This window comes from Heloderma suspectum, chromosome 2 (assembly GCF_057233095.1).
Source record: "Heloderma suspectum isolate Gila_16-S chromosome 2, 16-S_ref, whole genome shotgun sequence".
Lineage (NCBI taxonomy): Eukaryota > Metazoa > Chordata > Lepidosauria > Squamata > Helodermatidae > Heloderma > Heloderma suspectum.
Genome location: NC_139459.1, coordinates 32,884,458 through 32,911,775, shown reverse-complemented (window position 1 = coordinate 32,911,775; position 27,318 = coordinate 32,884,458). Strand labels below are relative to the sequence as shown.

The 27,318-nt window shown below is 42.9% G+C and overlaps 1 protein-coding gene across 1 annotated transcript in view; it reads left to right on the top strand.

The window, feature by feature from the left end:
• Positions 1-27,318, top strand: part of HCN1 (hyperpolarization activated cyclic nucleotide gated potassium channel 1) — a 309,640-nt gene that overhangs the window by 191,880 nt on the left and 90,442 nt on the right. The window lies entirely within an intron of this gene.

Genomic DNA, 27,318 nt, shown 5'->3' with positions numbered 1-27,318 from the left:
TCTTTGTAATGTGGGGCAAGCAAGGAGATGGCAACTGCAATCTCACCATAGATTAACCATTTCACATGAATGGTCACCACATCAAACTCATGTTGTCATCACTACCTAAACTACCACCTGAAGTCTTCATCTGAATCCACCCAGAGTTTATGTATGATTAAAATTCCCCCCCCCCAAATTTATCTTCAGCTTATTGTTCCTTGGTTTTACAATGTGTCCTGCAAAATTAATCCCATGTGTTTTGTTTAGCCATCACTACAAACTGCCTGGTGCCGTACAAACACACGGCTCTGTCAATTTACAGAGGACTCCTAGTTTGTTGTTTGGGAGTCATTAATACTGATCTTAAAATGAAATCTTAGGGTGCAATCCTATTGGGATAGTTGACCACCTCCAAACTCTAAGGCAGCTGAATATCCAATGCAGGGTGGGCAGAGGGGATCCTCTCTTCTGCACTCTGGCCACTCTGCGTTTGTGGCTAGACAGCCAATTTTGGCTGCCCAGCTGGGGACCTCAGAGAGGGAGATGGGGAGGCTGTACAGCACATAGAAGGCATTGTGACAATGCTTCCACGGTCTCTTCCCCTCCCTGCCCCCGGGAAAGTCCCCTTTTCACCCGCTCCATTCTGTGGTTACTAGTATGGAGATGGGGAAGGACCAAGCTGCCTACAAGGCAGCGAAGGAGAGGGCGTGGAGTGCAGTTTTCGGGAAACCAAAAAACCTTATGGCCATCTAGACACTGTCTAGTGGCCATAGGATTGCTCTCCCCATTCTAGAATAGTAAATTTTAACTGAGGGTAGAACCCCAGCATTTGTTTTAAAAAACAAAATTCGTTATGGGGTCTAAATCAGAACTTTCCAAGTTCTTGAATTTCAAGTTCTCACATCTGCAGAGATGGATTTGAGCCCTTTTCATGGAATAGCAGATGCTGCAAAAATATTCTGGCCTATAATACATCTCTGCAGGTATGAGACAGTTATGTGATCTGAAAGTACAGCCAGGCTGTTGGCATTTGGACAGATGCAGTTTCAAAGCTCAGGCATACAAAAAGGAGAAGCAGTTGCTGCAGCTTTTATCTTCCTGCAGCTTTTATCCTCAGATGGCAGATAGAGTGAGTTCGTAGCCCACAATGATCTCTGTGTGTGTGTGTGTGTGTGACAGAGAAAAAGAGAGAGAGATTGGAGAAGGAAGTAGTACAGGTAGGGGGTTGGATCCAAACTTAGTCATAGTTAGAGTAGACCCATTGAAATCATTGGGTCTTAAGATAGTCGTGTCCCATTGAATCTCACTCACCTTTTAAGAATTTGAAATGGTATATTAAAAAGATTTAATAATTTGGGGAAATGTCCACTCAGTATAGGACTCCATATGTAAGACACTTGCGAGGGACTGTAGCTCAATGGGTAGAGCACATGCTTTGTATGCCGAAGGTCCCAGATTCAGTCCCCAGCTTCTCCAGGTAGGACAGAAGGGATCTGACCTGAAACACTGGAGAGCCACTGCTTGTCTTCATTGGCATTGCATTGTTATTTTCTTTGTGTTACATTTAATTTTATAAAAGTGATTATTATTACTTAAAATGTGTAAAAAAATATGGAGGTTTGAAGGGTGGGGAAGACAAAGTGGAGGAAATAAGAGATACAGGGAAGGTACTGGGGTAGAGAGAAATGTCCCCTGTGGGGTTCTCCTTCCATCCATAGGAGGCTTCTAACCTAGTGGTGATGGAAGGGAGAAGGTGATCTTCATTGGAGGAAGGGAGGAGGGGGGAAGGGAAGAGGTAATCTTCATTGATTCCCTTGTCCCCCTGCAGCTGTCTGTGTCCTATGAGGATCTGCTGCAGAATAGGGATAGGTGAAAAAGCAATTTTCATGATAGCCCAAACTCTCTGACCACCAATTAGGAGCTCACCTCGTTTCTTCCTTTTGTTTGCATGCTTTTCTCATTTCAGTCAGACACATTTGTGTTAGGGCTGTGCACCGCTTCAGCCTAAATCCTGAATCCCAAAGCAGATCAGGGTGATTTGGGCCAAAGTGGTCTGGTCCCAGAGAGGGTTGGGAGCATCCCAAAGCAGGTTGGACCACTCCCTTTGGCCTGCTTCAGCCTGATCTGGGCAGACACCCGCCCAGCCGCATGAGCCCCCTGCTGTTTACCTAGACCAGTGGGGAGTGCTCACAGCTGTTGCCATCTTGGAGGGAGTCGTCATGGTGACTCTTCTTCCAGTAAGCAAATGATGTGTAGATTGTAGCCATAAAGGGTCCACCTATGCAATATTACAGGCATAAAAGGGCCATTTTCTCCTGTAATATTGCATAGATGGCTCGTTTACGGCAGCAATCTATGCACTATTTACTTAGTGAAAAAAGAAGCGTCACCATTTTACAAGAAAATGGTGACTCCTTCCAAGATGGCAGTGTCTGTGGGCGCTCCCCATGGTCCAGGTAAGGAGGAGTAGGGGGCTTGCGTGACTGGGCTGGGTGTGGGCAGGGCCTCACGTGGCTGGGCGGGGGGGGGGGGGCTTCAGCTGTCCAGATTGTGCTTGAGATCCAGAAGCCAAAACGAGTTGGCCCAACTCCAGATCAGCCCAAGCTGGGTCTGTGCCTATTTGGAAGCTCCGAATCAGCTTCTGGAGTGGGCTGGGCGGGGGGTGTCCCTGCACAGCTCTAATTTGTGTGCATTTCAAACAGGAAGAGTGCACATTTTCAAATGAGCTCACTCAAAATGCACACTTTCCCCCCATAGAGTAAAGTGTAAAAATCTGCACGAAAAAGAATATATCAAGTGCAAATGCATGTTTGGGAATTTGCAAGTATTTAGGGAGAACATGCTCTCCTGCTCACATTCTCATTCAGGGTTGTAGCTATGGGAATTTCGCATGATTTGCAAACATTAACAAAATTGTTGTACATACCTACTCCAGAGGATTGGAAGTCCCTGAGGAACAGTGGGAGAGGTCTCACTGGGGGCTGCAGTGGCAGGAGGGCATCAACTAATATCACTTGCCCCCTTCTGCCATCTGGAGCATTCTAAGGAGAACTCTGCTCAGGGACTGCTCCTGATGGCAGTATGAGAACTGGGCCCAACCTATTATCAGGTATTGTAGAATCCAGCTAGTTATTCTTCTCTAAGTCACCTTGTGACTCTTAAGAAGAAATGATTGAATTGCATGTGTAGCTGCCTCCTGAAACCTACTCAGTGATTGATCCTGTTGTCCTGTGATATGCTACTGTATGATTAATGGATAATAGATGAATAATCAAGAAAAGGACATTTCCTTCCTTAAGAAGGTCACAGTAAAAACAGCAATAGGCATAGATTAGAACAAGGGGAACAGCAGCCAAATATTATATATGAAATTAATTTTGCTTCGCTGCCAGTTACACAGAAGAAATACATCATTTTTTAAAAGTGTGGAATAAATGTGGGCTGAACATCAGCTGTAAAGGACGAAGTGCATTGCAGTGCGAACGAGGAGAAGCTGGGATAGGGCGGGAGGAGAGGCAACAGATATTGTCGGATCAACAAGGTAATATGAAATTTGATGAGGGAATAAGCTGAAAACAGGAAAGTAATATGAAATGATATGTTGACAAAAGGTTTAGTTGATCTAATACTAAATGGGAAGGGAACAGAGGGGCCTAAAATAGTAGGCATTTTGACCAGATCAGCAAGGATTAAACATGACCTTAGTATCTGCATTGGGAAAGGGGTGCAGTAAGGGACCTTTGGTTATCACATCTTTCTGAGTACTTGTCAGAGGGTTGATGTGGAATTGTCAATGCCAGGTGGGGTTATCTGACTGGGTTAATAGCACAACGTGTTACATTTCTGAAAAAGGTGCATGATGCTAGAGCTCAATCCAGTCCCTCAAAACCCATGTTCTTATCCAAAATTGTGGATGGGGGGGCCCACCTCACATGTATAACTGAGACCTGGGTGGATGAAGAGGGGAGAGCTGGTCTCACCCAGTCTGTGCCCACCTGGGTATTTGGTACTGTATCAGGACAGACTTGAGGTCAGGAGGTGCTGTGATCTATAGGGATTCCATCTCTAACTCCAGGCTTCCTGTCTGCCTGAGCAGCAATTTTCATAGAATCATAGAATAGTAGGGTTGGAAGGGGCCTACAAGGCCATCGAGTCCAACCCCCTGCTCAATGCAGGAATCCAAGTCAGAGCATCCCTGACAAATGGCTGTCCAGCCTCGTCTTGAAGGCCTCCAGTGTGGGAGAGCCCACCACCTCCCCAGGTAATTGGTTCCATTGCCGTATTGCTCTGACACTCAGGAAGTTTTTCCTGATGTTCAGTCGGAATCTGGCTTCCTGTAACTTGAGCCCATTATTCCGTGTCCTGCACTCTGGGATGATCAAGAAGAGATCCTGGCCTTCTTCTCTGTGACAACCCTTCAAGTACTTGAAGAGCGCTATCATATCTCCCCTCAGTCTTCTCTTCTCAAGGCTAAACATGCCCAGTTCTTTCAGTCTCTCTTCATAGGGCTTTGTTTCCAGTCCCCTGATCATCTTTGTTGCCCTCCTTTGAACCCTCTCCAGCTTGTCTGCATCCTTCTTAAAGTGTGGTGCCCAGAACTGGACACAGTACTCCAGATGAGGCCTAACCAGTGCTGAGTAGAGGGGAACTAGTACTTCCCGGGATTTGGAAGCGATGCTTCTATGAATGCAGCCCAAAATAGCATTTGCCTTTTTTGCAGCCACATCACATTGTTGGCTCATATTCAGCTTGTGATCGACGACAATTCCAAGATCCTTCTCGCTCGTAGTGTGGTTGAGCCACGTATCCCCCATCTTGTAACTGTGCATTTGGTTTCTTTTTCCTAGGTGCAGAACTTGGCATTTGTCCCTATTAAATGCCATTCTGTTGTTTTCTGCCCAGCACTCCAGTCTATCCAGATCACTTTGAATTTTGTTTCTGTCTTCCAAAGTATTAGCTATCCCTCCCAATTTTGTGTCATCTGCAAATTTGATCAGCATTCCCTGCACCTCCTCCTCCAAGTCATTAATAAAAATATTGAAGAGCACTGGGCCCAGGACTGAGCCCTGCGGTACCCCACTCGTTACCTCTCCCCAGCTTGAGAAGGTCCCATTGATAAGCACTCTTTGAGTCCGATTCTGTAGCCAACTGTGGATCCACTGGATCGTTGTTTCATCTAGCCCACTTCGAGCTAGTTTGCTCATCAGGATATCATGGGGCACTTTGTCGAAAGCTTTGCTGAAGTCGAGGTATATGATGTCTACAGCATTCCCACGGTCTACAAGGGAGGTGACTTGATCAAAAAATGAGATCAGATTTGTCTGGCAGGACTTGTTTTTGACAAATCCATGTTGGCTTCGAGTAATCACTGCATTGTTGTCAAGGTGCTTCCAGATGGATTGCTTTATGATCTGCTCCAGAATTTTCCCAGGGATTGATGTCAGACTGACTGGTCTGTAGTTCCCAGGTTCCTCCTTTTTACCCTTTTTGAAGATAGGGACAACGTTAGCCCTCCTCCAGTCATCTGGCACTTCCCCGGTCCTCCATGATTTCTCAAAGAGAATAGACAGCGGTTCTGAGAGCTCTTCTGCCAGTTCCTTTATGACTCTAGGATGCAGTTCATCTGGCCCTGGAGATTTGAACTCATTCAAAGTAATGAGGTGTTCCTTGACCATATGCCTGTCGATCTCAAGCTGCAATCCTGCCCCTTCAGCCTGTACTTCGCCTTTGCCAGGGGGGTCATAGACCCTCTTTTGGGAGAAGACTGAGCCAAAGTAGGAATTGAGCACCTCTGCCTTTTCTTTGTCCTCTGTTATCATTTTGCCATCCTTATTTAATAGCTGAACAACCATTTCTTTCCTCTGCCTTTTACTATGCACGTAGCTGAAGAAAGCCTTTTTTTTAGCATCCCTCGCTAACCTCACCTCGTTCTCCGCTTTAGCCTTCCTGACGCCATCCCTGCAATTCTGTGCTACCTGCCTGTACTCTTCCTTTGTTACTTGGCCTTCTTTCCACTTCCTATATGTGTCCTTTTTTGTTTTCAGGTCATCCCTAAGCTTTTTGTGAAGCCACATTGGCTTCTTCTGTTGTCTTCCACCTTTTCTTCTTGTTGGAATTGTTTGTGATTGTGCCTTGAGAATTTCCTTTTTTAAAAGTTCCCACCCATCTTGGACTCCTTTTCTCGCTAGCATTGCTTGCCATGGGACCTTACTGATCATTGTTCTGAGTTTATTAAAATCAGCTTTCCTAAAATCCAGGGTACGCGTTTGAGTACACTCGGCTTTTGCTTCCCTTAGAACCAAGAACTCAAGTACAACATGGTCGCTTTCCCCCAGAGTTCCTGTAACTGCTACTTTATCCACTAAGTCATCTCTGTTGGTTAGGATCAAGTCAAGGATAGCCGATCCTCTAGTTCCTTCCTCTACTTTCTGTAGGAGGAAGTTATCCGCCACACAAGTCAGGAATTTCCTGGAGGGGCCATGTTTTGCAGAATTTGTCTCCCAACAAATATCGGGGAAATTGAAGTCCCCCATTACTACTACATCATGCTTCCTTAAAACATTGGCTATTTGCTTTTCAAAAGTTTCATCCTTGGCTTCTCCTTGATTGGGTGGCCGGTAATAGACTCCGACCACCAGGTTCCTTTTATTCTTTGCTCCATTTATTTCAACCCAGATGCTCTCGATGGGGCTACCAAGCTCCTCCTCCTGTATTTCTGTGCAGAGATATGTATTTTTCACATACAGTGCAACCCCGCCTCCCTTTCTGTTCCTCCTGTTCTTTTTGAACAAGTTATATCCTTCAACTGCTGTATTCCAGTCATGAGAGTCATCCCACCAAGTCTCAGTTATACCTATCAAGTCATAATAGTGTTTTGAGTGTTTGTATCTGGTACGGGGGATCTGGGACAAGTTAGAAATTCTGCTCATGAACTGCCCACCCTGCTGCTCAGCAGTCTCCCTGCCTGAGCAGACAGGGATAGTCTCGGACTTGTCGCTAAAGACTTGACTCCCAGAATGATTGTCCTGGAGGACCTCAAAATCCATGTCAAAGCTGTTCCATCTGGTGTGGCTCATGGACACTGTGACAACAATGGGGCTGTCCCAACATGTCATCAGCCCAACACATGCAACAGGTCACACTCTGGAACTGGTTTTCTCAGTTGGGCAGGGATAGGGATGTGCAAATCAGCAAAACTCAAGCTCGCTGAAGTTCTCCAAATTCTATTTTGAAGCTTGGTCCAACTCGAGTCCATATCAGATTGCAAATGATGTTTTCTTTTCACAGGAAAATCTGTGCATATTCTTCCAAATGTACACATCAGTTGTGCACATCTTTGAAATGTATGCATTCTTCTTCCATTGATCAAAGTGTATTTGTGGGCATTTTTTAAAGTACACATTTATTTCGTGTGCATTTTTCAAATGTACACATGGTGCCAAACTTCCCCCCCCCCAGGTGTGGGGGGGTGCGAATCACATTGCAAGCTCATAAATGTATGAATTTCGACAGCAGAGTGCATCTAAATCATGTTCAGTCTGGAAGGTATGAACTGGGTAAATCCTGATCAAAGATGAACTGAAACAAATTTCTCATACATCCCTAGGCAGGAAGACAGTGATCCAAATGAGGGGGATTTGTCATCTACCCATTTCTCTTGGTTGGATCACTACCTTTTGAGGTTTAGACTTTCAGCAGCTTTTCCCCTCCACAAGAGTGGGGGACATATTAGAATGGTCCACCCCCTGGAGACTAATGGAGACTAATGGCTTCCAAAGGGCTCTGGAGGGTTTTACCGTTAGTATGGCTGGTGCGCCTGTTGAAACTCTGGTCACTCTGTGAGATATACAGTTCACCAGGGTGGTTGACACAGTCATGCCCAAGCACCCTCTCCCTCTGGGCAGAGCCAAATCAGCGCCTTGCTACACCTTGTTGCTGAGGGCAATGAAGCAAGAGGGATTTTAGCGGGAACACAAGTGAAGAAGGACCCTTGCTGAATTTGACCAAATGCTGGTTAGCACTTAATACTGAGCTTACTGTGTGGTGGTCAGGATGGCAAAGAAGATACCTCCATTGTATCTTCACAGCTTCATTCAGCAGAGCAGTTTCAGGTGGTGAAGGGGTTATTAAAATCTGACCCTGAGAGGGAGTTGGTCACACCCTCAACAGTTCACTGTGATAAATTTGCATGACATTTTCAAGATAAAATTGCTCATATCCAACATGACTTGGAGTACTCTATTAGTGTGGTTCTAATAATGGAGGTGTCCAAAGCACCATCGGATCCAGCTGTATTGGATGCATTTCAGTTGTTGAGGTATGAGGATGCAGACAAGGTGCTTGGATGAGTTCAACTGACCACTTGTATAGTCAACACTTGCCCATCTTGGCTTGTAGCATCTAATAAGGAGGGGATGGTTGATTGGGTCCAGGAGGTTGTAAATTCCTCCTCGAGAGGCAGTAATCCAGTTGCTCCTGAAGAAACCTAACCTGGACCCAGAAGTGGAGAACAGCCATAAGCCGGTAGCTAACATCTCCTTCTTGGGCAAGGTGCTGGAGTATGTGGTTGCTGATCTGTTCCAGAGGCATTCTTGGATGAAGTTGATTTTCTAGAACCATTTTAATCTAGCTCTAGGCCCAGTTTTGGGGCAGAAACTGCCTTGGTTGCACTCTAGGATGACCTTTACCAGGAGAGAGACAAGACGAGTGTGGTCCTATTACTTCTCTTACACCTCTGAGAAGCTTTTGATACCACAATATCCTTCTGGAGTGGCTGTCTGGATTGGGAGTTGGGGGTACTCTTTTACAGTAGTTCCATTTCTACTTGGATGGTCATTTCTAGAAGGTGATGCTAGAGGAGTCTTGTTCTGTTTCATGGCAATTAAGTCACAGGGTTCCATGGGGCTCAGTTATATCCCCCATGCTATTTAACATCTACATGAAACCACTGGGGGAAGTTATCTGGGGATGTGGACTGAGGCGCCATCAATATGCCAGTGACTCCCAGCTCTACCTCTCCTTTTCATCAAACACAGATGAGGCAGTGAATGTCCTGAATTGGGCAGGGAAATGCACTGGATGAGGGCCAACATACTGAAGCTGAATCCAGACAAGATAGCATGTGGTTCATCTGCCTGGCTGAATGGTGTTCAACCTATCCTGGAGGGGGTTGCACTGCCTTTGAAGACCAGGTGTCCAGCTTGGTTCCATCATGGTCACTTCAGGGCCAGGTGGCTAGGAATGTGTTTTATCAACTTATCAAATGAAATGAAATGAAAATGAAACTTAGACAGATATACCAGCTATGAACCTATCTGGACAGAAATAGCCTGGCAACAGTTATCCACACTGGTAACCCAGGGCTACTTTTGAAGATGGTTCAGAAAGTTCATTTAGTTCAAAACAGAACTGCTAGTTTACCAACTGGGACTTGCCTATATGATCATGTGATGCCAGTGCTTCGTCAGCTGCATGGGCTTCCAGTCCATTTCCAAACCCAATTCAAAGTGTTGGTATTGACCTTTAAAGCCTTATATGGTTTGGGACCGAATTACTTCAAGGACTGCCTTCACCCGTATCACTCTGCCTGGACTTTAAGTTCACCAACAGAGGTCCTTCGCACTTGCCCACCTTCTCAGTTAGCACCCCACTCATGGAATGACCTCCCGAAAGAGGTTTTCCTGGTGCCTATGTTGTTATCTTTGTGGTGCCAGGCAAAGTTCTTTCTTTTCTCCCAGGTATTTTAGGGACCTACTTCTAGATTTTTATGGCTGTTTTATCAATTCCTTTTCTGTTTGTTGCTTTGTATTGCATTGTCTTTTAGAAAACAATCCTATGGCCACTAGACAGTGTCTAGATGGCCATAGGATTTTTTGTTTCTGGGAACTGAAGTCGTCTGGCCTCCGTTTCCAGGAACTGCAGTCCCCCCCCCCCGCCCAGTTGTAGTTGGTGCAGTTCTTTCCACACCACCGCTGTCTTTGCGCTCATAAACAGAGTGCAGAGAGAGTGAAAGGGGGGCAGTCCTGGGGGCAAGGAAGGGAGGAGACTGTGGAAGCTGCTTTAGACAGCTTCCACAGTCTGGGCCTCTTCCCTCCCCCTCCCTGAAAATGTGCATCTAGTCACAAATCCAGGGTGGCTGGAGTGCAGAGGAGAGGATCTCCTCTGTGCTATGTCTGCCTTGCATTGGATAGGTGTCAGCCTCCGAGTTCAGAGGCTGACATCTACCTCGATAGGATTGCGCCCTTATTCTTTTAAATATTTGCATAGTATTTTATATTCTATATTGTTTGTATGGCATTTTAATCTTCTAACTGTTTGTAATTTGCCAAGAGAACATTGGTTATTGAGCAGATTAAAAATAGAATACATAAAATAATAAAATAAATGAATAAAATTTTGGCAGGAACACTTCAAATTAACCCAGGGCTATTAGCATTGTTGAGTTGTATTTTAGAATAGTTCAGTTTCATAAAGATTTTCATTTTGTTTCAATATGTTTACTCTAGCATTTTTTTAGGTAGAAATATAAACACGTTATTAGAGAATCCACTGTGCATGCACTTCTTCAAGAGTGTGCAGGAGAAGTTAATTGGTCCACAATTGTGTTTATCAAATTCTTCTCTCTCTCTCTTTCTCTCTGCATGTGTGCGTGCGTGCGTGCGTGCATATATATATATATGTATGTATATATATATATGAAAAGTAATTTTATTGGTTTTCCAAAGTAAAATCCTTTTTTTTAAAAAAAGAAGAATATTCTGATGATAATGGCACATAATCTAATTTTAGCTGAGAAATTTTGCTATTTATATAAAGAAGCCTTTGTTACCTTCCACGAGCTAACAATAATGGCTGAAAGCAATGATGATGGCGATGATGATACATCAAGATAATAGATGCAACTAAAACTTCCTAAAATCCTTATTTGGTTAGAAAACAATTAAGAACCCAGGGATCTTAGTTATGTAAACAATCCTTTATAGCACAAACCCTACATTTACTACAGAAGTCGGGAACTTTTTTTTTCCTGTTGAAGGCCACGTGCCCTAGGAGGTAATCTGTCAGGGGTCAGATTCCTGCGGTGGGTGGGGCCAAAGCTAATGGTGGGTGAAGCCAGCAACCAGCATGAACAGGGCTACCCCTTTTCTCTCTCTCTTTCTGCCACTGCCTTCTCTCTCTCTCTCTCTCTCCCTCCCCCCCCCCGACATGCTTTCTCTCTTTAACTTTACCTCTTCCTCCCCACCCAGAGGGCTGCCAGCAGAAGGACAGATTGCCCTTTCCAGAAGTCTGAACTGATTCCTCGGAGAGGGCTTTTGACATTAGTTTGAGGGCTGCCGGTTGCTCACACCTATTTTGCAAGAACTCCTATTGCCAGACTTCAGACTCTGAAACTCAGTGCCTTGTTCTGCCTGCTATTAATCAAGCCTGTGTCTATATCTACGTATATATCATCTACATTTATTCCCCTTTATGGTCTATCTCTTTAGATTTTGTTTCTATATAATAGTAGCCTCAACGCTATTTAATGGAATACAGTATTGGAGTATTAAATAACTGCATCCCAAACGTACTTGTTCAGTTATTATATAACCCATCAGAATGTAAAATTAAGGGTATAGAGTTACCTTTCTATCCCAGATGGCGGCAGCACACTGTCTGTAATATCATTCAAATAATTCCAGACTAGCACGCATGATTTTTACGTACCAAGTGTTTTGGGTAAAATAATAGGAATCAATGGATGTTAGAATACTAGTATTGGGAGACATCTTAATTATTCTTGAAACTCATACTTATCAGCTATTATTTAAAATAAATAATGTATATTAGATATATTATGTATATATTATTATATACACATAACATAATGTATATTATGAAGGATCTTAGGAAGTTTTAGTTGCATACTATTGTATCTTACAGTTTTACAGCCCATCTGTAAGTACCAGTGTAAGAGCAATTATAAATTGGTAGAAATATTTATAATCTATTTAGAGTAAGCTATGCTAAGTGCAGTCTTTCCAAGCAGTGTATGGAGCATGAATTAATACCCATATGTTCAAACCCAGATAGCATTGCAAAACTCCATTTTTTAAAAATATATGAGCAAGTAAAGCGTTAAATTAAATTCTCATTGAAGCTTTTCATATAAGGAATTCCATAAACAAAAGAAACACTGAATAATGTTAAGTTCTCTCTCTTTTTCCCCCCTTTTTTTCCCCTTTGTTTTCTTTTGCAGGTCTTTTTCAGAATTTAGTCCAGTCTGTAACATATTTGAAAAAAAATGTTCAAACCTTTGTTTAAGGAGCAATCCTATGTCCCCTAGACAGCATCTGGGGAACAAAGCATTGTTTGGTTTCCTGGCTCCGAGGCTGGAAACAGGGCTCAGAAAAATGTGCTTGGAAAATGAAGTGCAGAGATGGGGAAAAGAGGGCATTCCCAAGCGTTGGGAGGGGAGGAGACCGGGGCAGCAGCCATATGACATATCCTATGGCCACCCCAGCATCTTTCCCTCCCCCTCCCCAAAGCCTCCACTAGATGGGCGAAAACACCCATCTAGCTGAAATGCAGAGGAGGAGATGCGACACGCTTCCCATTCTGCAATGGATACTCATAAGCCTCTGAGGTTGAAGGCTTACACGTACCTAGGGCGGATCCAATAGAATTGCACGCTTAATTTGTGCAAATGGTTTTATGCTGCCATTCAAAAGATACATTTTATTTAGGAATTGTGTCCATAGTGACACAAGCAATGATTTTATTTCCCCCCCAAATTGCACTGAATCTTTAAGAAATCAACATTTCTGTGCTAGCAATAATTCCATATGTCTCTTCAAAGCTGCACTTTGAAGGGTTTATTTAGAATTTGTTACTAGCATTGGCATTATTATTTATACTTCTATGACAAAATGTTAAACCCTTAAAATTCAATATAAAATATAATATAAAAACCATTTGCAAAACAATTTAAAACACTCAGCAGTAAAAACCTCAGTTAAAAAATTACCATATTCTTTCAAATGCCCCAGAATAGAGGAAAGTCTTAACCTGGTTCACCCGAAAGGATGACAATGTTGGTTCCAGGTGGACCTCAGTGGGGAGAGTATTCCACAATTGGGTGGCCACCACCAAGAAGGCCCTTTCTCTTGTTCCCAGCCACAAAACCTCCATCAGAGGAGACTCTAGGAGGACATCAGATGACTCTAGAAGTGTATGAATAGGTTCATACCAGGAGAGGTGCTCTGTCAGGTATTTTCAGCATTGTAGGGCTTTATAGGTTCTGTTCTTTTCTGACTGGCAATAATTCTTTATGCAAATATCCTTCCCAGGCTTGGTACCTGAAAGATTTTACAGGAGATGAGTAAAGCATATTAAGTATATTAAATTCTCAAACTGGGGAGAGGTAACGAGTGGGGTACCGCAGGGCTCAGTCCTGGGCCCAGTGCTCTTCAACATTTTTATTAATGACTTGGAGGAGGAGGTGTAGGGAATGCTGATCAAATTTGCAGATGACACAAAATTGGGTGGGATAGCTAATACTTTGGAAGACAGAAACAAAATTCAAAGTGATCTGAATAGACTGGAGCGCTGGGCAGAAAACAACAGAATGACATTTAATAGGGATAAATGCCAAGTTCTGCCTCATGTGGCACAGAGTGGTAGGCTGCAGTATTGCAACTAAAACTCTCCCCACGACCTGAGTTCGATCCCAGCGGAAGATGGGTCTCGGGTAGCCGGCTCAGGTAGACTCAGCCTTCCATCCTTCCGAGGTCGGTAAAATGAGTACCCAGCTTGCTGGGGGAAAGGTGGTCACGACTGGGGAAGGCAATGGCAAACCACCCCGCTATAGTCTGCCATGAAAACGCCAGCACAAGTGGGGTCCCTCTAGGGGTCAGTAATGACCTCGTGCTTGCACAGGAGGAACCTTTCCTTTCCTTCTGCACCTAGGAAAAAGAAACCAAATGCACATTTACAAGATGGGGGATACATGGCTCAACAACACTACAAGTGAGAAGGATCTTGGAATTGTTGTCGATCACAAGCTGAATATGAGCCAACATTGTGATGTGGCTGCAAAAAAGGCAAATGCTATGTTGGGCTGCATTAATAGAAGCATAGCTTCCAAATCCTGGGAAGCCCTAGTTCCCCTCTACTCAGCACTGGTTGGGCCTCATCTGGAGTACTGTGTCCAGTTCTGGGAACCACACTTTAAGAAGGATGCAGAAAAACTGGAGAGGGTTCAGAGGAGGGCAACGAAGATGATCAGGGGACTGGAAACAAAGCCCTATGAAGAGAGACTGAAAGAACTGGGCATGTTTAGCCTTGAGAAGAGAAGACTGAGGGGAGATAGGATAGTGCTAATATCATATTATTATTATATGATAGTAATAATAGCACTCTTCAAGTACTTGAAAGGTTGTCACAGAGAAGGCCAGGATCTCTTCTTGATCATCCCAGAGTGCAGGACATGGAATAATGGGCTCAAGTTCCAGGAAGCCAGATTCTGGCTGAATATCAGGAAAAACTTCCTGACTGTTAGAGCAATATGACAATGGAGCCAATTACCTGGGGAGGTGGTGGGCTCTCCCACACTGGAGGCGTTCAAGACGAGGCTGGACAGCCATCTGTCAGGGATGCTCTGACTTGGATTCCTGCATTGAGCAGGGGGTTGGACTCGATGGCCTTGTAGGTCCCTTCCAGCCCTACTATTCTATGATTCTATGATTCTATAAGTAACACTAACTTATAGTCCCTCCAGCACTTCAAACAGTTTTATGATTAGGAAAATCACAACTCAGGGCTTAACTACACATTACACACAAACCTGTGTAACAATACCCTCACTTCTACATTCTAAGGAAAATAAACTGTGGTAAGAGGAGAATTCGGGTGTGTGTAACCATTTTGCCATCCATTAAGAATATTAGGGGGAGGAAGAAGCTGAAGTTGCTTTTACGGGGGAGGAGCAGTACGTAAACAAAGTCTTAAATCTGTGTTTTTTTCCTCTGCTGCTTCACCACTCCAAATCTCCACCTGACACAGCTATTTTTCCTAAGATAAAGCAGATGCTGATGTTTTGTTGCATATGTTGCATTGGAGAGCCAGTGTGGTGTAGTGGTGAGAGCGTTGGACTGGGAGCCGGGAGATCTGGGTTCTAGTCCCCACTCAGCCATGGAAGCTCACTGGGTAACTTTGGGCCAGGCACAGACTCTCAGCCCAACCCACCTCACAGGATAAAATGGAGGAGAAGGAGGACTATGTACGCCGCCTTGGGTTCCTTAAGGAGGAAAAAAGGCAGGATATAAATGTAATAAATAAAATAAATAATAATAATAAATATGTTTTCTTGTAATGTGTACTTGAATCACTATTCCAGATGCCACCACTGACAGTGGCACATTTGCCCTTAGCTACCAGTATTTTCAGTGGTGGCTCCAGTTTCACTGAACTCTCTCCCAAGGGAGAACCACCAAACTTACTCTGTCATCTTTTGTAGGCATTTGTTATTTTTTAAATGCTTGTCTGTTCTACTAGGCTTTTTAAATGGTTTTTGATGTCACAACGTTTTTGCTGATACTACTGTTCTATATGGATCACCACCAGCTTGGCCACCCAGACACCAGCTTGCGTCTCCCTGAGCCTGCTTGACTCGGTGTGCATGGAGTTGGGCAAGATAATGGTTTTCTAACTCCCGCCAACCCCTCACACTCTCCTTGCAAGGAGAGAATGAGGGGTTGGCAGGTAACAGTGGGGGCTCCTGCTGTCACCACCTGCCAACCCCTCATGCTCTCCTTCCTTGTAAGGAGAGTGCAAAGGGTTGACAGGCGGTGAGGGCAGGAATTCACCGCTGCCCACCAACCCCTTACTCTCTCCTTGAAAGGAGGGGAGAACAATGGGTTGGTGGGTGTTGATGGGGACTCCTGCTGCTGCCTCCTGCCAACCCCTCATGCTCTCCTTCCTTGCAAGAAGCGCATGAGTGGATGACAGGTGATGGGGGCAGGAGTTCCCCCATTTTGTGCAAATCCCCCATTTTGTGCAAATGGCAGCCATAAGTGGGGCCCTTTACACTAAATTACAGGCACAAAATGTCTAAATAGACCATCCAGCGGCTCACCATATGTGGTGAACAGGGGCGACGGGGTCCAGCGAGCAGCACGTGGGGTGAGCAGCAGTGAGTTCACCCATCCCTAGTCTTATGTTTTGTTAGTTTAAAAAATAGTATTTTGACTTTAAATGATGTTTTTGGATATGATTCCCATTGAGTCACCTAGGGGATCCCTTGTTGGTGGAAAGATCTCATATATAAATACAAACAAAAATATAAATAAATACAAAAATTATATGAACCCTGATAACAGAGGTTTTTAAAATGTAATTTGTAAAGGTACACTAGATTGGATGATCATCAGGTGATGAAGGTTTGTGCTCAAATACACTTATATGTTTTGAAGTTGTGTGAGTTCTGGAAGCTGAGACTAGCGCCATACACGTCATCAGTATTATCTAGTGCTGAGCCATGAGATCTGATGGACCCAACTATCCAATACTCTATGCCCATTCAAATCCAGAAGTACTACATAATGCATAGTCTGCCTGCACAAGATGTCATTTTATTCTTGCATGGCTTGGTTGGGTTATCTTAGGCTTTATCAGTTTCTTGTCTGTTGGGCTCTGTGGTTTTGATACAAAGGCTATTAAACTTGAAGTGATGAACAAAAGTCATCCTATGTTCCCTTTGCTGTGGTACTGTACCTTTTGTTGTATTCTGTGTTCTTTGTGGACCTGAAAATGGAATGCATTCATTGAATGAGTATCATGCATTCCTCTAATAAGGATTGTTCTCTTTTGCTTGCATATTGTGATGACCTAGGGTTATAAACAGTCAGAAACAGAAACCTTTGCTTGCAAATTGGATAAATGGCTGTTTCAAAGACCAGATGTTGTTGCCCATTAAGTCAGCACATTTCTCCATGTTAAAAATAGGCTTATATCCTTGTTAAGGGTGATTTGACCAAAGAAGGATATAAAATCACCAGGCAAATAATTAGCATTTGTATGATAAAAGCAAGCTTGGATGCTTTTATATTTTGATGCTTTTATATTATTGAGGCATTTTTCTTCTCTTCAAGTCCACATAATTTCAAAATGAGCTAAAGAAGAGTGCTACTCTGCGTTTTTTTTGGACTGCATCAATCAATATTTTTGTTTGTATTTTCATGCTGCAGAATCAGTTATTTTAAGCTGAAGAAATACTTCAAGAAACTAAAAATTATACTCACGTTGATGCTACCAGCCATAGAGAAATAATCCATCACAACAAATTAGGCTAGATTGTATGATGTGAATGTTAGAACTACTGAACTGCATCAACCACACAGCCCAGTGTTTTGTCCTTGATAGGTGGGAATGCCTAGATGGTTTCAGGACATGATGATGGTGATGACGATGATGTTGTTGCTGATTAATAATTCACCTTCAAACCCAAACAGCACCGCCCACCCCACACTTTAAGAGGGATGCAGACAAACTGGAGAGGGTTCAGAGGAGGGCAATGGAGATGATCAGGGGACTGGAAACAAAGCCCTATGAGGAAAGAATGAAAGAACTGGGCATGTTTAGCCTTGAGAAGAGAAGACTGAGGGGAGATGTGATAGCGCTCTTCAAGTCTTTGAAAGGTTGTCACAGAGAGGAAGGCCAGGATCTCTTCTTGAACATCCTGGAGTGCAGGAATGGAATAATGGGCTGAAGTTACAGGAAGCCAGATTCCGGCTGAACATCAGGAAAAACTTCCTGACTGTTAGAGCAATACAACAATGGAACCAATTCCCTAGGGAGGTGGTGGGCTCTCCCACACTGGAGGCATTCAAGATGAAGCTAGACAGCCATCTGTCAGGGATACTTTGACTTGGATTCCTGCATGGAGCAGGGGGTTGGACTCAATGGCCTTGTAGGCCCCTTCCAACCCTATTATTCTATGATTCTATATCCCGTGAAGTTTTTTTTTAATGAAACCTGATCGAGGGAAGCAACAACCTCTAAAACCACACCGCTGGTCTTTCTTGTGGAGCATTTTGCTACTCTGAGTAAAGTTTAGCTTGGTGTAAAAAAATATCCCAAAGATCCTCAGTGTGAGTTTTTGTGGGTCAGGATGAGGTATGTTTTTAGTTTCTATGATTGTGAGCCAGCTTTAGTACCATGTTCATAGTGGAAAGGCAGGATGCATATCAAATCAATAAATACTTGCGTGGAAGTTGCACAGTGGCAGTTATTGGTGGATAGTGCCCATTGATGATTAGCTGTCAGAATCTGGGCAAATGTAAAGCACACAGAAGCAAAAAAATTCTGAAGTGTGACCACCAGTTGTGGATTTGGTCCCAGGCCAGGACTTTACCATAGCCAATTGTTTATACCACATGAGAGTGTCAATGGGAAGCAATCCATTATTTAAGTATTACTGCACAATCCTTTCTTATTACATGAAAAGCAAGGAGAAAATACAAGGAAGGTGAGAAAGTGAAAGGCAAATGACTTTATTGTGTCAACTTAGTTATGATAAATTACTACCTGCAGTTTCTCTTCTGTAAAAAAGCCTGCTGTGTCTCATTAATAAGTAGAAGAAAATGACAAGATAGGTTAGCAATTCAAACCTAATATGGTATGCATATGTGATTATAGAATGGTATCAGATATCCCTGGAGAAAGAAAGGTTTCATAGAAGACGTACAGAGCTTTAGAACAACTTTTAAAGTATGCATAAATAAAATTCATACTGAAATTATATATTTGCATATGTAAAGAAGTTCACTCACAGACTATCCTCCACTCATGCAGGAGCCTTAGATAAGCTTAAAATCTAGTGATTTTAAGTTGGTAGCTAATTACCAAAGAGCTTTATTCCCACATAGTAAGGGCCATTGGAGAGGAAATTAGTTACAGTTGTAGAGGAAAAAAGGAAAAGGCAAAGAGTGCATTTTGGCACTGAATTAGTTGCAGTAATCTGGCTAACTCCAGTTTCACAAAAAAGACCTCATACTAGTGGTGTGTTTGAATGAGCAGCAGTGTAACATTGGAGCAACTAATTCACACAAGATTGCTCTTTCTTTCCCATGAATTAGAAAACTGCAGTTTTCAATTTTCCAGATCACAGAAGAGGAGCTGAGATCTTTTGTGAGTTAGTCACCCTGATGTTACACTTCTCCTGCAAGGAGGCAATTCATTTGTAGAAGTGAGCTGGCATCAGAACATCAGAAGTCACTCACTATATCAGTCTGCCATGCTGACTATATCAGCATGCCATGTAATCCCATGCTGGTCCCAATGATACAGGACAGTTAGTTACTCAAACTGTGCTACAGTGAAGCTCCTTAAATTTGTGGTGGTGGTGCTGGATTTCACAAAGCATAACAATATGGCAATCCTTAAAATAATCATGAGATCAAGATTTCCTGGGACTATACCATGCAAATGGGGGTTTGTATGTTCTGCCTGACACTGCATATAGAAAACTAGCATGTAAAGTGGAAGGCTCGTGTAGAACTCTTCTCTAGATAGTCTGGCCTGGTTTGGATGTAATTTTCTGACTTAATGAATCATGGTTTTATGATGTCGTTTAATGTGGTTTAAACTGTGGTTTAATATCATTTTACTAAGATCTGAAATCACAATCAAATTGTGGTTTCGGATTGTGGTTAGTAAACTGATGTTAAGGCACACTGATGTTAAGGCACACTTCAGTGTTTTGGACTAACAGGAAACTTTGGTTTAAAGTGGCCAGGAACATAGTGCCAAATCCAGTGCATAAGAGGACAGGGAACATGTGGGCCCATTGCTCAGTCCTGGCTTCATAAACCATTCATTAAGTCAGGGATGTTATGTAAAAACACATCCAAAGTCCCAAACTGAAACATATGCCCACATGTTCCTTCTAGGGATGGATGAATCTGCCAAGACTGATTCTGCTCATTTTCTCATTATTCTAACATTAAGTTCATTCCATCACAATGATGCATTTGTAATTTTTTGTAATTTGTAATTTCCCCCCTAAACCATCTGCATGAAATTTCATACATATTTTGTGCGCATTTCTCAAAATGTGTGCATTTTGTACACACTTTTCCAAATACATTTTCCCAAGCAATTTTCCCTAATATAATGCATTTGTGTGCTCTTTCTCTTAATATATGCTTTTGTGTGCTCTTTCCCTAATATAAATATTTTTGTATATAGTTTCCCCTAATTTATGCGCTTTGTGCACACAATTTCCTATTATATACATGGGGGGGCATTTTTAGATTTGCTAAATGCATGGAAAATCTCTGAAAGGTACAAAGAGAACCAGAATGGTTCATGTGCAGGTTTGGGAAGTGCAAATTTGGTAAGTTTGCATTAAAATGTGAACCCAGAAAATTTCTTGCCCATCCCTAGCTTTATCCTATTTTCCTCCTTCCTTCTCAGAAGTCTTCAGTTAGTCATTATGTTCCATTAGGTCCAAAGTGGAAAATACATACATATATCTGAACCAGGCCAATGTCAAAGCACTGTGATTGTAACCAGAACCTGCACTTTAAAGCCAGTGTGATGTAGTTATTAGAGTGTTGGACTGGGACTCGGGAGATCAGGGTTCTAGTCCCCACTTGGCCATGAAGCTCACTGGGTGACCTTGGGCCAGTCACTGATTCCCAGCCTAACCTACTTCATAGGGTTGAATGAACTGTTGCTACTAGAGCGAGATAAACTTTCAGTCTGTTTAGTAATACCACTGAAGTCAGTAAGTAAGGCTGCAATCCTATGCATGCTTACCTGGGAGTAATTCCCATTAAACTCAGTGAAACTTACTTCTGAGTAGACTTGGATAAGATTGTACTGTTAATGAGATTAGACTCCAGCATAAGTCTTGCATTTAAAAAAATATACTGCCTTATACTCAAACTATATAACTACACTTTGGTTTGGCTGATATGGTACTGCTTCACTTGATTTTTCATATAAAACTTTGTGTGATTCAGTCTAAGAAATAGCTGAAATTATAGTACACGCCACTTGTGGTGAAATAATGCAAGTGATTTAAATCATCCTGTGATGTGACAGAAGAAATGGCAATATGATTTTTTTAGTCATCTGTGCTTAATGGGTGTTCTCCTTCAATGCTACTTATAAATGGTGATTTGGCTTATCTCAGAGTTGGCAAGCTCTCTAGGATTTCTAAAGTTGTTAATGTTTATTCAGATAGTTTTGCAGGGAGGGAGGGGCTATTTTCTTTAAATTGTAATGGGACATTTGTCAAAGATTTCCCAAAGCCATACCACCTGGAGTGATTAACAGCTGGTTCATGTAACCCTTCAGTGATGGCAAGAGGTGGGTTGAATGAATGTGAACTGAGAATCCTACCCACTCCCCCAGGTCCCACTGCTGGACTTCAGCTTGCCACCAGATGCTTAGTTCACCACAAAGGTGGGGAAGGGAAGTTAACACTATGTTTAAATGACAGGATGTGATGTATTGTGGAAGGGGTAGTTTTTTTCAAGGGCACTTGCAATGGCTTCTTCTATCATAGAATCATAGAATAGTAGGGTTGGAAGGGGCTATAAGACCATCAACTTCAACCCTCTGCTCAATACAAGAATCCAAGTCAAAGCATCCCTGACAGATGGCTGTCCAGCTCCCTAGGGAATTGGTTCCATTGTCGTATTGCTCTAACAGTCAGGAAGTTTTTCCTGATGTTCAGCCGGAATCTGGCTTCCTGTAACTTCAGCCCATTATTTCGTATCCTGCACTCTGGGATGATCGAGAAGAGATCCTGGCCTTCCTCTTTGTGACAAACTTTCAAGTACCTGGCGAGCACTATCATATCTCCCCTCAGTCTTCTCTTCTCAAGGTTAAACATGCCCAGTTCTTTCAGTCTCTCTTCATAGGGCTTTGTTTCCAGTCCCTGATCATCTTCGTTGCCCTCCTCTGAACCCTCTCCAGTTTGTCTGCATCCTTCTTAAAGTGTGGTGCCCAGAACTGGACACAGTACTCAAGATGAAGTCACTGACCTTTTGACAAGGCAAAGGGTGTTTTCTGGTGGGAACATTTCCTGAGCCAGTCTGTTTGGCTTGGAGATTTCCATGTCTGTCTCAGTTCAGTCCTCTTTGGCTCTCTTTGGATTGTCTCAGGACTAGGGATGGCATGGGCACCCGTCTTGGTCCAAGAGTCCAGCAGTCTGGCTGCCCGAGCTGTTCCTGCTGAGGCCCCCCTGCACTCACCGAGCCACCCGCACTCACCCGGGCCCCGTCTTCCTGCACCATGATCACCATGTTAAAAAAAAACCCAATTTACGCCTGTAATATTGCTTGTATGGGTGATTCACAGTGCCATTTTGCGTATTAGTCTATGTGCACATTGTTGTGATTGCCATGGGGTTTTTTTGCAACATTTTGATCACAGTGCAAGAGGATAGGGCCCAGGTGAGTGCGGGTGGTTCAATGAGTGGGCGTGGGGCTCGAGCGCGGTCCGGGGGCATGTGAGCAGGGGCAGGGGCTGGGCGGGAACCTGGAGAACCTACATGGGGGCACCCATCCATCCCTACTCAGACTGTTCTTGAGCCAATAAAAGGAGAGCCTAGGAAGATCTGCGCCTCTCTAAATGGAACTGCTACTCAGCATATCAGGTACAAGAAAGGAGAAGGCACAGAAACCTCTCTCCCTTCCCTTTCCCCACTTAGCATTCGACTGCCACCACAGTGATAAACAAAAGGGAGGAAAGGACCAGCCTCTCTTTTCCCTGCTGCCAGAGTGTCACCATTGCCATAGAAGCCCAGTAAATTGGATAGGAGGGAAGTTGGAAAGGGGGTTGAAGACTCATGGAGTGGAAGCAGATTATTTCCAAAGTCACATGTTCCCAGAAGTAAGTTAAGCTTGTTCCTGATCACTGTGGAACTAGCTGTCAGGACTGGGCCATGGGTAGCAGTCCGGGGTGAGCACAGCCGTAGGCTACTTCTATGACCCTACTATCTATAGTGGAAGAAATGACTGCAAATTTTGAGTCTTCTTAAATTGGATGCAAGCAGAATGAGCCTTTCCTTTGCCAATTTTGAAGCTTGTTTTTTGTGCTCAGGTTTCTACACAGCACAAAAGCTAATTTGCTGCCCACGTAAACCAATTGCATTAGGCAGCATGTCGCCATTTTGTTTCACCTTGCACGTCCCTTTTTCTGCCAGGAAGGCTATATACTTGGAACCGTCAAGCTAATAATAAATGTACCCATTTGTCAAAGATGGTTGGATGGCCTCACCTTTATTACCACAGTGAGAAATCCAATTGTTATTTTTAAGTCTGCAAGCTATCGTCTACTTGCTATGTCTGTCAGCTCTTTCCCCCCACCCCAGATCCTGGTGCGTACTAATTACCCTCCTAAGAAGCTTTATATCATTGAATTTACATTCAGTAATTAAATATTACATCTCAATAAACCAGTATACACAACTTCTCACTGTTGTTTCTTTCACTTACAATGATTGACAAATTAATTGAGTTTGAGTGAATTTTCTGAAGAAGATACACATTCTTGGTCTGTTCCCATGGAGTCAGCTTTATATTTTACTTAAAACACACACACACACACACACACACACACTTCCATAGAGCACAATGGCTATAACTCAATTCATTCTTCTATAACAGACCCTTTCTCAAAAACTGACTGATGACAACTTAGAATATAATTACAATAGAATTAAAACATAGAAAATTTAAAACAGCTACAACAATTATCCATTAAAATACAACTGCCCATAAAACAACTAAACATCGGTGACAACCATAAACAGTTCAGCTGATTCATTAAACATCCCATCATATGCCATCAAATACCTGGGTATAGAGAAAAATCTTAACATGGGAAGGGAGAGAGGTTTCTGTGCCTTCTTCTTTCATATCCCTGGTGTGCAGCATAGCAGTTCCATTTAGAGATGTACAAATCCTCCTATGCTCTGCTTGCATTTTCTGGGGAGATATATTTGATAAGGATATATTCAAAACTGCTCAAGTAGGCATCCCTGCAAGCTATGTGCCAGCAACAAATAGGGTAAACAACATATTATGCATACATAGGCCCATATAACATATGGGATCTGGCTGTACAGATTTTTATTTTTCTCGTCACTTCCAACTGGGAGCAAACTGGGAGTATAGCAACCTGTCATGCAAACCTTGTAATGCTTTTTTTTTCTTTGTTCCATACCAAACAGCATAAGATCTAAAGCCATGTAAGCAAACATGGATTGGTGATAGCTAATGCCAGCCTATAATCAGGCTGAACGTTATGGGTTTCAAATGCTGTCAAATACATAAACATTGAATATTGTACTGCTGGCTAACTCCTGGTCATAGCAGTGGTAGCGACTGATTGGCCAGTTGCCACTCCACACACAGGAATGCCCAGGTTCACAGTCAAATCAAACTAGTCCTGAAGTCTTCCAAGAAGAGACCTTAGTAGGTGATCTCTGTACTGTGCAGTCAAAACGTGTCAACTCAGATGTAAGTCCCACTGAGATTAGTAGGGCTTACTCCCAAGTAAGTGGGTATAGGATTGCAGCCTTAGGCTCTAGTCCTATACCCTCTTACCTGGGAGTAAGCCCCTGTAAGACAGACCTGTCACCCTAGAGTCTGTCTTTTAAAGATAACGACAAGATAGCAACTATCACTTTGCATAGTCTACTGCGCATCTTTCCTGCTCCACAAAACAGGAGGTTAGAGTCATTATCTGGTTAATCAGCCCCTTCCTTTTAATTAGCACTTCCTAGGCCAAAAGGTGATAAGTGGGCCTTCCTATCCATGTGCAACTTTTCTGACTGGGAAAACAGGTTAGCAGTCACCCCATGCCCAGACAAACCAAAGGGAAAAGGGCCTGGCTTTGACTAGACCTTATTGCCTCTCTGGCCATCCAAGAGTATCTGACAATGATGGGAGATTCAGTCCAATGCATCCCAAAGGCACCAAGTTAGGGGAGGTTGCCCCGACCTACTTCCTTCATTTCTAGTGATGTGAAGATTCCGTAAAATCCATTCTGTCTGCATTTCGTGGATTGTAAGGTGCCTTTCATTCCATCATCCGCTCACTGGTGGAATCTGTTTGCTTTTTTTCAGTTTCCTAAATTTGTGCAAATTCAGATTTGTGCCAATTCACACTTGCAAAAATGTGCAAATCCCCCCATGCAGAAATTGTCCCAAAATGTGCATTTTCATGCTTTAGCCTACGGAGAAATCCAGTGGTGTTTTCTTTGTAGTTTTACATATTTTTCTATGACTAAATTTTTGTAAAATTCCAGAAAGTATAAAAAACACTCCGCAAGTCTGCATAATGCATGCAACTTCAAGAAAAGCCAGTCCACTGCAGAATCCATGGGTTGGATTCATAGAAATCCAAACCCATTTGATTCTGTTGTGGATTTCTCTGAGATCCCCATTCATATCTCTTCTGAGAGGGCCTACTATCCCCTATATTGTTTTTAGCACATCCAACTACGCAACCACATACCAGGGCATTGGCACAGAAACAGCCACCCCCTGGCCTCCCTTTTGTGATGCTAATAATAACTGACAGGACCTAAATTCAGTGCAGGAGGTCATTTTCATTTTTTTCCCCTCCTAGTTAGACAACACATACCTAGGTCCAGTATGTAGCTCTTAAACTAAATGATGGAGAAATTAACTGAGCATGAAGTGATTTGATCTGTTAGCAAATTAGAAATCCATCCACTGATTATGTCAACATATTTTTTTCAATTTGGTTCGGCACCATTGTTTCTCGTGGTTGCTGCTGTTTTCACCTTCCTGGATGAAGCACATGGGTAATTCTACCAACTGGAGACATTCTCTGAGTGAAATCACAATGCTACATAGATAGAATGGGATACCTGAATGCATAACTGAGGACAAGGAATATAAATGAACATTTTGACTCAGAGTGTTGAAAAGGGGAAGGCCTTTTTGGCACTGCTGAAAATATCTGTGAAACCATGTAAGAAGTTTAAGTTCAACTTTAGACCACTTTTTTTTCTTTTTTTGGTGAAATAAGAAAAACTCTGAACTAGATTTTTTTACTGTACCTGTTCACAATGGAGGAAATTGTCTATTTCTTGTGGAAACATTGAAACTCCCCCACTGAAATTGATAGCTTCATTCTCAAAATCAAAACTTGAGAATACTTTGTGCTTATTTGGTAAAATACTAAATGCGATAAAGGGTAGCTTAGTGTCTAGGAGACCAAGTTATGGACCAAGAATTCCCTGGGTCAAATGTTATCTTAGGCATGACCTCTCTTGGTGACCTTTGGCAAACCATTCTTCCTTAGCCTCAGCTTTCCATCTGTCATACGGGGATAATAATGCTGATCAGCCAAGTTACTTGTAAAGACTAATGAGGCTGTGTATATTTCATTTATTTGTATTTATTTTATTTCAGATAATTTCTATACCACTTTTCATTTTTTAAAAAAATCCCACAGTGGTTTACTACATAAAATGATGATAAAATACAATAAAGCCAATAATTAAAACAATAAAACAATGATAAAAGCAATAAAATCTCATTCAGGAAGACTATGTAAGCCACCTTGTCTTGCAAGTGAAAAAAGGTAGGATATAAATGTAATAATTAAATAATATAAAGAACCAGGAGTTTGTTGAAAGTGCTAGTGGCCAGGGAAATGCCTGTGTAAATGAATGTGTCTTCATTTTTGGTGGAAGCCCACCTGATCTCAGTGGGGAGATCACATATGTGGCCAAATTCAAAGTGCTCATATTAACTTAAAGGTAAAGGTAAAGGTGTCCCCAACCAGTCGTGTCCGACTCTAGGGTGTGGTGCTCATCTCCGTTTCTAAGCCGAAGAGCCAGCGCTGTCCGAAGACGCTTCCGTGGTCATGTGGCCGGCATGACTGAACACCCAGGTGCACAGAACGCTGTTACCTTTCCCGCCGCATCGGTACCTATTTATCTACTTGCAATTTCTTGCTTTCAAACTGCTAGGTTGGCAGAAGCTGGGACTGAAGACGGGAGCTCACTCCGTCACACAGCACTCGGGTCTCGAACTGCTGTCCTGCCAACCTTCTGGTCTGCAGTTCAGCGTCTTAACCACTAAGCCACCGCGGCCACTCTTATTAACTCTTATTAATTCTTCCATATTAACTTACAAGGCCCTAAATGGATTGAGGACAGGTTAACTGAAGGATTGTCTCCTCAAAATATACCTGCTCAAAAGATCATTCTCAGAGACCTTTCTCTGGGTGCCCCTGCCAAATGGGGTGAGGTGGGTGGCTACTAAGGAGAGGGCCTTTTCAGGGATGACACCCCAATTGTGGA